Here is a 13,055-nt window from a genome sequence, read left to right as displayed (position 1 = left end):
GCATATTTTTCTACAATGATGTGACAACACCCTTAAATTAACTGCTCAGTTTAAATAAATGCACCACACAGTATAACTGTGGCATTTTCATTCCATGATAAATAACTAACTAAAATGTTTTTTGTTTTTTTTAACTAAACTTTCAAAACAGAAGAAACAACATAAGATAAAAGATTTATGGCAAAGTCTCTGTATGTGGCAAGATGGCACTTGGCTGTTTGATTATGCAAATGCCAGCAATAATTTGGATGTTGCGTATTATCAGATGGTTTGCATAATCATTGATATCCAATCAGTACTCACTTGAGTGGATGTCTGTGTGAAAGTGCACAGGTAGGGGATTGGAGGTAGGGGTTCAATGCACCATTTAACGCTAAACGTAAATACAAACACACAACTCAACATACATATGTATGACAAATCAAGTGAAATTGACAGAAATGTTGTGGAACCAGTGAAGCCACAACTATGCTTATTTCCTTATGACACGGGACTGCAAGAAACCTGAAGACCAGCCGTCATGGAATTGTGTGGATGATAAAGAGTGACTGGAGTCCCTCTGAAGAGTCGATGCAAACGAGAAAAATATAGCATTTTGCCTGTCACAAACGCTTGACAACATGTTAGAGGTCAACAGTCAGGCTATATTGCTCAGTCAGCCCTTGTATAATGTAACAAGCTGTTCATATAGTTTGATTTGTTTTGATTTGAAATTTGTTTTCCTCAGCTGAAGTGCTTCTTTTGTATGAGCCGCGAAGGAAAAGCGTAGTTTATGAATAAATCAGAGCCCTGGCTTTCACTGCTTTGAAAGGTATAGAGAGAAATTACCACATTCTGTAGCATGATGAAGTGAGAGCTACTTATTTATCTTATCCCCTTCTTGTGAAATAAACAGTGCATTTGAAGCAAAGTGCAGTCCATACATTGCATTAGTAAACACAAAATACACTCTTTCATGAATAATTTCTGCTTGTGTTGTTGACTGCAACAACAGCTTTTAGAACCATTTATTTTTTCGGAACCAGGAGAAGAATCAATTTTTTATTATGTTAAGATTTTTTCACAAAAACACTTTAATTGCTTATCTCATATATAATACTTTATTGCAATGATCAACATATCTTTTGTTATATCTAAGGTATTTATCATCACTCTGCAGTCACCCATCTTAACACTTAGGGTTAATACTTAGGGTAATTACGTATATAAAAATACTAATTACTGGGTGATCTCTCCTTCAAGCCTCTACACTAGGCCCAGGAAGCTTAAGGCGCAAGATCTCAGCTGTTATAACACCCAAGGTGGGGCTCCCCCCACCTTGGGTGTTATAGTTCCCAGTCCCCAAACACCCCTCATACCACTGTTGCCTGCACACTAGCTCTTCCTTCATCCCTAGGTATTTCTTTCTATGTTCCTTTGACCTAACGATGCCGCCACTCGTTATTCATCTGATGTTCACCTGTCACTATGTCAGCCTGGTTGACCATCACCAGTAAGACCGGAAAAATCTTAGCCAGAATGTTCTTAAAGCTTCGGTTTGCCTGCCATGTGGAGCCGACAGTCCAGATTTTGGTACAGATGTTCCAATCCGTGATGCCTGCTATCCGGATATACCACTCCATGTATGTACGTATGTACATATGTACGTATGTACGTATGGTCACCCTGCTCTGATGTGTTGCACTCTTGGATCATTTCACAACCTCCACCAGAGGTCCTGTCCGATGGGGTAGACCAGCGGTCCATCTTGTATTTAGGGACTAATATGATTATTGTCACTTTGCTGCCTTTCCAGCCACTGGTGTGTTTTCCCGATGTTAGCCGCCTCTTCCATTTGCCAGTGATACGTGCAATGTACGGGCTCATCTTTCCAAGGCAGCCCATCTAGCTTCTGATCCTTACTGGTATGCTGTTGCCTGAGAATTTCACTTAGCATTGTACCTGGGCATCATCTTCTTGATGTATTCTTGGAGGCATGTTGTTTTCTCTTTGCCAGTGCCTGCGATTGCTCGCTATTCCTTGACCCTCTCTTTTCATTTTGTGTACAGCCTCAGGATGCTAGACTTGAAGTAGAACCCTCCATCTATTGGAAGGAGATTTCTTGTTTGGATGTCAGTGGCCTGCATCTGTTCCGGGGCCCAGAGTATCATACCCACGGGGTATATGATTACTGTTAGGGCATAGGTGATAATGCCCTGGGCCTTATTTTTGACATTCAGCTGACTCTTCGGGATCTGCCTCACCCTCCAGAGGTATCTGGCTGTGGTTGAACTTCGAGCTGCTCCATCATGGTTGCTGTTTGCCATTGCATCCCCAGGTATTTGTATCCTCATCTAGATATCGTACACCCACAGTCATAGAGTCCTAATCACACCTGGGAATGGATAGGATAGCCTAAGCCACTCTTGGTTGCGATTCGACTGAGGTGTTCAGGCCTAAGCAGAACAGTTGCACATCCTATGTCGCATTTGATGCCCACCCGTGCAGCTGGCTTTGAGTTGGCCTTTAGAATTGCCTCCCACAGCCTCATTAAGTTCTTGTTGAAGGTTCTCAGCATCTTATTATGTTGTACAGTTACAAGCACTTCAGTATTCATGTCTGTGGCAATGAGTTGTAGGCTTTTCTGTAGTCAATCCAAGCGAGTACTTCTTCTTCTTCTATGGTCTTGTGACATCGCCACCGAGAGTAGACCTTGGATGGATTTGCTGGAGAACATCCTGTTTATTTTTCTGGGACCCTGCCGCTCTTGTACATCTTCAGGCGGGTACCTAAGGCTGTCAGTCTTCGGTTGGCAGCCTCAAGTTCACCAGTTGTGGGCATCTTGCCGTGTTTCTTGGTCAGAGTTTATTCTTAAGATTCATACATTTGTTCAGCTCTGTTAGGAGGCTAAGTTCTCTCCGAGTAACCATTATTTTTGCCTCTAGCCTTTCTTCCATGGAGGGTGCCCTTGCTTTTGTTTATATACAGTATACAGTATTTATGTGCAGCGTGTAGCTCAACCATCCAAACAAATTTTGTAACCCAAATTTGCCTGTGAGTCAAAAAGTTTGTCCACCCTTGGGCTGGTTAGATCGATAGAGTAGAATAGCATAGACTCGAATAGGGAGAGGAACCTGTACAGACAATTCAAAAGCACTTTGTGTGAAGGAGAACTAGATCCACGTAATGTACAAAATGGATGGTGATGAGAAAACAGTATACGTAGAATAGCTGTATCAAGAGAAGTAACCTTGATTTTTCATATACGCAATTGTTGTCAGTACTGATTGATGCATATTCAGTACACTTGTGTTCTTGTGACACAATCCTCATCCAATAAAAAGGCCGACGCTTGATGGTTGATGTACTATATATATATGAGGGTCTCGGCAGGCAGCTACCCTTTACTTTTGTGTGCTATTTTTATATGCGGGTTAATTCAAATAACCTTTTTTGTAATGCAGTCTGTATTCCAAGAATTGGACATCAGCTTTGAGTCCAAAGTCAGGGGTCGCCGTACAAGACTATAATGGGAACGTACCCATAGGAGTTTCATACCTGGAGGTTTTAGTATAATGTATCACTGTCTATATCTACTGTGCATCAAGCTATTTTTACAAATGTACCAGCGCTCTGCAGTACATTTAACAATGCGATAGGAACGCTTGGCTTGTTCAAAAGGATGCAGTTCCTTAAACAAACAGTACGTGTAAGTACGTGCACATCCTTCATCCACAGCAAACCTCCGTGCAAGCGTGTTTAACACAAATGCAAAACCGGGAAAACAAATAAATGCAGTGAGCACAAGCAGAGGTTCCTCGCTATTAAATCACCTTGTAATCCACGGCACAGCAAAGATGGCGAGCCCCTGCAGCCCGCAGCATGATTAATGCACTGCACTCTAAATGGATTTGCAATGAACCAATCGTGCAATGAGCTGCTTACACTGGCAATAAACCAGGAGGTACCTCAACAGTACTGTGGAGTACTGTGACTCCCCCCGCTCTTTCATATATGAATTTGCATGGCAAATAGCCACGGTAGGCTCATTCATGTGAAAATGTGAGTTATCCATCACAAACACTTGGGATGGTCATCAACATTTTTATTGAACTATGTAGCAAGTGTGTTTTTCACCCTCTTCATCTGGTCAAAGGCCTGCTTGTCCTCTTCTGGATATCTCTCTCTACAGCCTGACGCTGTTCATTGTTTCTGCGGTGGCATCTCAGTTATCTGACCCCTTCACCTGCAATGTTTCTCCCAGACTTCATCAGACAATGCTGCACAGGTCCTCCAGACATCATATTTTCCAGAAAATAGCTGTAATTATTTCAGTCCTTTAAAAGCCTTTTCTTTGTGTACACACAGAGTTGAGATAGATTAAGCTTTATCTTCATGAGCACCTGGCACTTTGCTTTTTCATTCTAGTGAATTGTTATTGTTGTTGTTGTTGTTGTTTGCAAAAGCCTCCTTGGAGGATTTCATCAATATGCCCCATACAAATTCAGGGGCAGTGGGTGGAAATAATCTTGCAATGTTTAATGGATCTCTAGTGTTGCTGTCCTTCAATTTCACAAGTAACAGTGTATTGTGATTTTAATACTCTCGTTTATTGTGGTTAATTGAATTTCCGTGAAGTAGGAGTCATTATTAATAAACGGAATGTTTTCAATGTTACTTTCAACTAGTTTGCCTCTCAAATGGACTTATTGCAAACTTAAAGTGTTTTAAACAGAGTGGAAAGAAAGGTAAAGAAGCCAAAAATTTACCACTTCCACAGTGAATGAGAGAAGAACTTTTTTCCAGACAATTTCAGCCATGGCATGTTGTCTCAGCTCTACTGCCTCAGTAGCCGGTCTCCATGCTGTGTGAAAGGTAACGGAATGTAACGTCATGTCTCATAACATTACTGGCGTCCAGTGACCAAAATACTAAATATAACTTGTCTTTCAATTTTTTTTGTACTAATAATAGGCTGTGTATAGTCAACTCCAAAACAGCAATAATTTACTAGTTTTTATTTTTAATTGTGACATACCGAGGGAGTGATATTTGAACCACAACATAGCGAGGGACAACTGCAGATGTTAGCATCCATTTGAATGAATAGCCATGGGAAATACTGTGATAGTCGTGTGTGTGTGTGTGTGTGTTTAGGGGGTGGGCGTTATTTGAGAGGTGAAGTTTTACAAGGTGGTACAGGATGGATGGCCTTGGACTACAAGGTCCAAGAGAAATGTGCCCACTGTGCCGTGAGCGAACGAGGGGGGAGATGATTCATTTTCAGCATCACTTCACCCAAGACGATCTCATTACTTCGTGTGAGTGGACAGTTGCAGCATTGAGCTGAACAACCACCCTCAGAGGCGCTTCTCTGCTGCTTGAATATTGATTATAATCAATATGCAAGCAGCAGAGAAGCGCTTTATATGAGAGACTATAGTTTCTAATATAAGGACACGGAGCGCACCAATATATTCATGACTTTAAAACAGTTTGAAATTGATAATGATAGCAGAAAATGAAAAGCGGAACAATTGCTTGTTGGTAATATAAGTGTAATTTGTTGTCCGTCCAAATGTTTCATGATTGACCTGTGACCAGTCCAGGGTGTTCCCCATGTAAGATGGGATAGGCACCACCCCCACATGACCCTGAACAGAAGAGATGTCAAAGAAAATGGATGATGACAATGAATTTTGTTCGGACACCAACAACCGCATGAGAAATGTGGTTTATTTTTTATGCCGCATACTCAGGTGTCAAGTCAAGGAAGTTGAATCAATATGTGTAGTCAATAGATGTAAACGTTAGTAATGAAAAAAAAGAGTTTACATGGAGAGACTGTGTAAGCATGACTAACATCACATGACTAACTAAGCATGTTGGTAATAAACATTCATTCATTCATTTTCTACCGCTTATCGCGGGGGTGCTGGAGCCTATCCCAGCGGGGTACACCCTGGACTGGTGGCCAGCCAATCACAGGGCACATATAGACAAACAACCATTCACACTCACATTCATACCTATGGACAATTTGGAGTCGCTAATTAACCTAGCATGTTTTTGGAATGTGGGAGGAAACCGGAGTACCCGGAGAAAACCCACGCATGCACATGAGATGGCCGAGGGTGGAATTGAACCCTGGTCTCCTAGCTGTGAGATCTACGCGCTAACCACTCGACCGCCGTGCAGCCCTCAACATAAACATTTGAAAACAAAAGAGCTGCTGGTCAGCTGAATGTTGCGATTGTGACGTTGATGTGCAGTTACCAGTTGACCGGTCCGATTCCGAGTGTTTGCTGTCTTTTGTGTGGCGTAGTTTCGCATGAGCGCCACCATTTGGTTGGTGAAGACGGCCGTTGAAAGTTTAGCGCCTCGTGTTAAACTTGTGCTTCAGTTGAGTTCACCCTCATTTGGGTTAAGACTGACATCAAGACAAAATTATATGGACAATGTCCCGAGGTAATTTAATGACAAGTGTACCATGTCATTTAATACAATGATTATCTTTGATAGCCGTAGTCCGCATAATCAACATTTTCAAGGCCGGTCGGTGCTTTTTCTCAAGTGCAACACCATCACAGGAGGTAAAAGCTAAACATGTTCATTAAGGGGTCTTCAATTTTAATACGGTCAATTTATCACAGCGAAAGTCCGAACCTCAATTTGCCTAAAATTGCAACAAATAGACTACCTAATTTGAATATGAAATGTAATAACCTGCACATCACTCTATTGTTTTAATATTTTAAAATAAAACGGGACTGAGTTTCACATAAATAATCAACGATTTGACCGTGCAAGCAAAGGATGAACATAAAATAATTGTTTTAAATTTAAATAAAACTGCAGCAGTTTCTCTGGGAAAAAACAAAACAAAAACAAGTTTCTGATTTTCTTGTTAGTGCTAACGCTGACGTTGGGATTTGCCTTGGGATTTTGTCACACAATTCCTTTTTCTGTTTATGTTGGAGTAAGATCGCTGCAGCAGAAGCACGTGTGGACAACTGTCCTGTCTGTGGAAGATTTTTTGGTTTTGCTCCAATATCGATGCAATCCTTAGTGAACACTCATTTTGGTTCTGAGCAATATTATTTTTCGTGTTTGTACATTCGAATTTGGTGGATACTTCCTCCGGAATTATGTGTGTTTTGATGCCACCATTTTTGCTGCCATGTAACAATAATGAATGAAGTATTGAAACCAATAAACTGCCACTGCGATCGGTCCTTGAGCATGATCATATATTATCATCATATTTTCCATTTACTGTAATTTCTCATGGGTTTGTAGAGGGCCATCACTGGATCCATATCCAGACCGAGGTCCACCATTTGGTGATGGCTGATGTATGTTGTATAAAAGAAAAAGTAAACTCTTCAGGTGTCTGCCATTTAGTGACACTTTGAACAAGTTCCTGCCACCTCTGTGCGAACTAATTAAAACGACGCAACTTCATATCTAATTTGAATGTCAGCTTTGTGTTTTAACAGCATGTGGTAGAAAGACTGAAGAAAATTCTAATACAGCAACAGGCTGCCAGGACCTGGAGAGCTGACGTGATTTATTATATAAACAAAAGGCGCAAGCAGGGGATCCAGACGGAACTCCACAGGACAAGCTAAAACAGGTTAAATGAACAAAAACGTTAATTCTTGTAATGGTTGTAGTTTTCAATTAATTGAATTTAAAATACAGGGATTGTTCCTTAACTAATTTGTCTTCTTAAATACTGTAGGCCTAATGCACTGATATTGCTGTGGTATTTATTGTTTCCAGTGTCCTAACACCAAGCATTTGAAGCTCTATAACGCCATTTACAGTTTACCAAAGCCAAATAAATGGCATCAACCAAGAAACTGAATTTACAGGCTGCATGGTTGAAATGTGGCGAGTCGATTCTGAATTTTCTTTCTGTATGGAGTCTCAGTGTTTGACTGGAGACTTTGAACTGCCCACAGGTGTGAATTTTATTGTAAATGTTTGTCTCTGTGTGCCCTGTGATTGTTTTGTCATCAGTTCAGTTCCCTGCCTTGTACCCCGGGTTACGCTTCAGTTCAACTGACTTTCAATCTGACTTTGATGGGACACGTGGTGTGAAAAAACAAAGGAATTCGGTAAACAACATGAGTTAGTTAAAAGTGAGGATGTAAAGGATGACACTGATTTTGTCTGAGAGTCTGAGTGACATTTTATACAGAACTAAATTTGACAGAAAAAGCAATCACAAGATTTTCGACAGTCTTTTTTTTCCCCATCTTTGAAAGCTCACTTTCTCAGATGGATTTGTGAGAGAAACTTCGGGAAAACAAAGAATCTGGTTTGTCAGGTTATACATATTGCTATTGCTCAACAAAAGGTTGATTCCCTTATAGTCTAAATGATTGATAGTCTCATTTTGGAGCAGAGATTCCCGAGCATATTTCATCAAGTGTTTGGTAAATTCAATGGAGAAATTCAGGTGACATTTGCCCACTTTATAGTTCTTCATATTGTGAAGTCAAAATGAGAAACTCGCCTTTTGTGCCCAATGGTGGCAGTTTAGAAACTGCAAAGATAAGATGTTTCTTGAACTCAGCCCAATAACCCAGAACTGTGCCATTGCTCTTGTGTTGGCTCTGAGCTCGTGTCCAGTCCACATCTGACCCTGTCCATTGTGATCTGGGCTTCGACATCAGCCAGACTATTCCCTCCTGAGCCCTGGGCAATACCAGACAAGAGTGTGTATGAGCTGTGATAACAGAAGCGTCCGTGAGTGGAAGCTGATCAGAGACAAAGTGGCTTTAGGAGCAGGGTGTGATTTTAAAAACCTTCCTGTCATTAATCATTTTCACGTCAGCGTACCACTGAAAGTCTCCTTGAAGCACCTTGTGGTTTGATGTGGCTAATCTTGATTGCACAGAAGAAGCCACAGTCGTGTTTATCATTTCTATTGTATATCATGTGATTGAACCAACACACCTCATTGTTGATGATTTAGGTTGAATATCGATATACAATATAGTATGTATTTCGATATATAACTGAGTTTAGACAAGTCAAAGCCAAAACGTAAATAATCTCATAGACAAACATCTCCGTTGGGATCTCCAGTCGCTCGGTTTAACGAAGGGATGCTCAAAGCGTCCCTTTAATCACTATCTCCACTCCAGACGGGTTCTTTTAGGTTTTCCTGAGCTCACCTCTATTTAAATTTCCATCTAATGTGCTTTGTTAAACTTGTTTTGTAATGTACGCAGTGCATTTGACAAGACAGCGATGTAAACAGCTGGTGTTGGCTGGTGATATAAAGTCAGTTGCTATTAGTACTGAACGTGGTGCTTTTGAGAAAAATACAGTGAACATGGCTGACAGATTATTTCCCTATTTAGCATCACTGGATATTAGCATGCGTCACCAACTTCATACAGATCATTAAAAAAATCTTTAAATAATATACATACATACACTATACACTTATAGCTGAATAATATGTATATGGCGCGCCCCCTCCAAGTACAGATACAGATCATTTGGGTGGGTGAACAGATACAAATTGTGGTGTACTTGCTCATCCCTGCAGGCCGCATAACCTTTTAAAAATGCGTGACTAGAATTCTTCATTTTTTGACAAACAATATTCCATAGTCAACCACACAACAGCAGCCATCTTTTAATTACCTTTTGAAAGACCATGACATAGTGAGAGAGCAATAATTTAACCATGAATATAGGGACGACTGTATAAACAGGACCGTTTTAGACACTATATGGTTTGGCTGCGTAGTGTACTTAGTTTGGAGTGAGCTTGAAATATTTCAATGTGGACAGCTCTTTATAAACAAGCGGTCCTAACCTGTGAGGGGTTGTTATCGTACTTGTCATCTTACTTCCTGACACTGAAATGTGTCAAGGGTTAGAAAAACTCCAGTTTAAACAAGCAGACTCTCAGCAAAGGTCATCAACACCTGCAGTGCTACCAAAACCAATTACATGAGCTCACTAGAAATGAAACCATGCCGCCTGTGTTTAGATCCACAATGTGCAGACATGGAAGGGTCACTTAGGAGTCTGTAATTCTTAGAATGGAGGAGCAAACTTGTGAAGACATTTTTTTACCAAAATATCAATATTTGGAATACTCTAAGAACAATGGCTGAATGGTTGACGTTAGACATACGGTATACGGATTGTGGTTACTGATTTAAATGTTGGTGTTCCGTTCCGTAGTGTGTTGGACGCTTTATGTGGTTTTTTTTTTCTTTTCTGACTTGGGAAGAATAGTCAATTACTTTCTGAAATGCATTTGTAGATATACAAATATGGGGTAATAACTACAAAAGCAATCTTCACTCGCTAAATGTACTGCAAAAAAGGTCAGTAAGGATAATTCATAATGCTGCCCACAGAGAACATACTAACTCCTAAAATTTTTCTAAAATCACAAATACTTCAACTTGCTGATATAGTTCATCTTCAAACAGCTAAAATGATGTATAAGGCTAAAAATAACCAATTACCTAAAAATGTCATCCAATACTTCTCTACAAGAGAGGAGAAATATGATCTCAGAGAAGAACTAATTCTGAAAAGCCATAGCATTTCAGTATGTGGAATCAAACTATGGAATGGATTGAGTAAGGAAATCAAACAATGCACAACGATGAGCCAATTCAAGAAACAATACAAGCAGTTGATGTTTGCTAAATACAAGGATGAAGAGTCTTGAACCAGTCATGATGTGCTATATATATCACTATATTGACACTTACTATGGTACCCATTATGGCATTGGATGGTCATATCACCTCCTACTTCGGTATGTGACAAAAAAAATTAAATAAAAATAAAAAAAAAATTATAGGAAAGCAGGAAGTGAACAAATGTAACAGTTACTGATTGTAAAAGTACCAGATGGAGGGGTAGGATTTAATAAGCTTTGCTTCTTCCTACTCCTTTTGGACATGTGGAACTGTGAACTGATTATGGGATGCATTCAATTGTAAACTGATGCATGTTCAAATGAAATAAAACCATTACCATTACAATCGACATTGTCAACTCAACTGACTGCAATGTGCGGTTAGCAAAAACAACAAACAAAATGCCCAGACAGACCTCATCATCAGCAGCCCCATTCAGTCGCTTGACTTTTCTTCAACAAAGACCTTTTACAGCGTGGATCAGAGTTCGCTTTCCCCTCTGTGCAATTGATCTTGCTGATACCGCGAGGAGAAACCCTACCAGCTTTACGTAATTGAATTGCAAAAGATTGCTTCTCTCCTTGAGTTTCACATCAATCTCCATACCCATTAGATTGAATGAAGTAAATCTTATTGTCATTTAAATAGTCTTTTATTGAAAGCCCGCTTCAGAGAGGACCATGTTATACGTCCCGCGCCCTGGTATAACTGCCTCCGCCTATGAAGCCCTGGAATCCACAGACTATCAAAGCATGCCTGATTCGGTCTGTGTATTTGCAGCTCAAAGATGGGCTCAGTTCCAGGCCTACCGTGTAGCATGGTGTGGGGCTCCGAGCGGGTCGGCGAGGCAGGTGGACACAATTATCCAACAGTCCTGAGTCCAACGTTTTGGTTTGGTTTTACTTTGGTGTTTTCATAGCTTGCCTCGCAGCTTGTCTCTAGCTTTTCTCAAGTTCTTAGTATTTTCTTCTTGGTGTTCTCTGATCTCTATCTTTTTGATATTTCTTTATTTTGTTACTTATGTGTTTGGACTTTCAAACTGTTTGTACCTTACCCAATCCCGAAGGCATTGAATCAATTGCAATTGGACTGTTCAGGTAGTATTAGATGTTTCTCCTCTCATATGAATCAGCTTTTTAATGGTTATTGTGAAAATGAAATAAAAAGAATCCGCTCAAACATTTTATATTCCTCTGGCATAACGTTATGAAGTGGCCAGGCGAATAGAAGCAACAACAAATAAATAGATCTTTGAGCTTTAAGCTACACAAAAACAAAAGTTTAGTGCAACTTAAGTGCGGAAATAGGCACTAGACTGAAGAACCCTTAAGAAGACAGAGGAAGATTGGAGACTCTCCATTGACATCAACACAGTTGTTCCATCTACAGCAACTTGGGGGTGATTCTCCACTCCACTCTCTCCATCGAATCTCATAACAAACCTGTCAGCAAGACGGTCTTCTGCCATCACGGAATATCCTCAGACTCCTCCAATCACTCACTGAATCTTTCAAAAATATACATTGCTTAATTTGGGTAATCAATGGGTAATGCAATCTTTATTAGGAAATTTATACATGCATCCATACATCCACGCATGTGGCATTCATTTCCAGTCAATGGTCAACCCAAACCGACAAGCCAAATACAAAATTAATGAGCTGATTTTCTTTGGGACAAAACCATCTGTAGACGACAGAAAAGTGATCCAAGTTTAAAATGATCACCACCATTAATAAAGATGGCAAGAGGATGTTTAAGGCGTCTCCACAGGAAGTCACTAATTTGGAAGCAGTAAGAGGGAGGTGAAAATGACTCCTCGGACTGCTGACAGCAGCAGCATCGTCCCTGTGTACGTTCTATGGCAATTACAAGCTAAGCTGTTTGTGTTGCAATGGCTTAGTGCTTCGGAATTAAACCAAGTCCTTAATGATATTCAACCAGGCACATGCGTGGCATACTAACCCGTCCATCCATTTTATATACCGCTTGTCTTCATTTTGGTCACCTTGGCCTGGTGATTGACTGGCCAATCACAGGGCTCATATGAGTGCATCTCAATAAATTAGAATATCTTTGAAATGTGGATTTATTTTAGTATTTTAATTTAAAAAGTGAATTTATTCATAATTTCCTGATTATAGCTTATATATAATATCTCCAGAAAGTCAAAAAAATTGTAAGAGTTGTTCTGGTTCATGATATAATCTGCAAATGAAGTGCAAAAACCTCCTGAGCATTTTTGTGCCTTAGTTTGAATTAAGATCATATCTTTTGCATATTATTCTAATTTAGTGAGATGCATCTGCGTCGAAAAACGACATTCACACCTATACATCATTTTGATCAGCCTCTAGAGCTGTCCTCTTATTTATTTATTTTTAATTA

This window comes from Doryrhamphus excisus, chromosome 1 (genome assembly GCF_030265055.1).
Source record: "Doryrhamphus excisus isolate RoL2022-K1 chromosome 1, RoL_Dexc_1.0, whole genome shotgun sequence".
Lineage (NCBI taxonomy): Eukaryota > Metazoa > Chordata > Actinopteri > Syngnathiformes > Syngnathidae > Doryrhamphus > Doryrhamphus excisus.
This window is presented reverse-complemented; position numbering follows the sequence as displayed.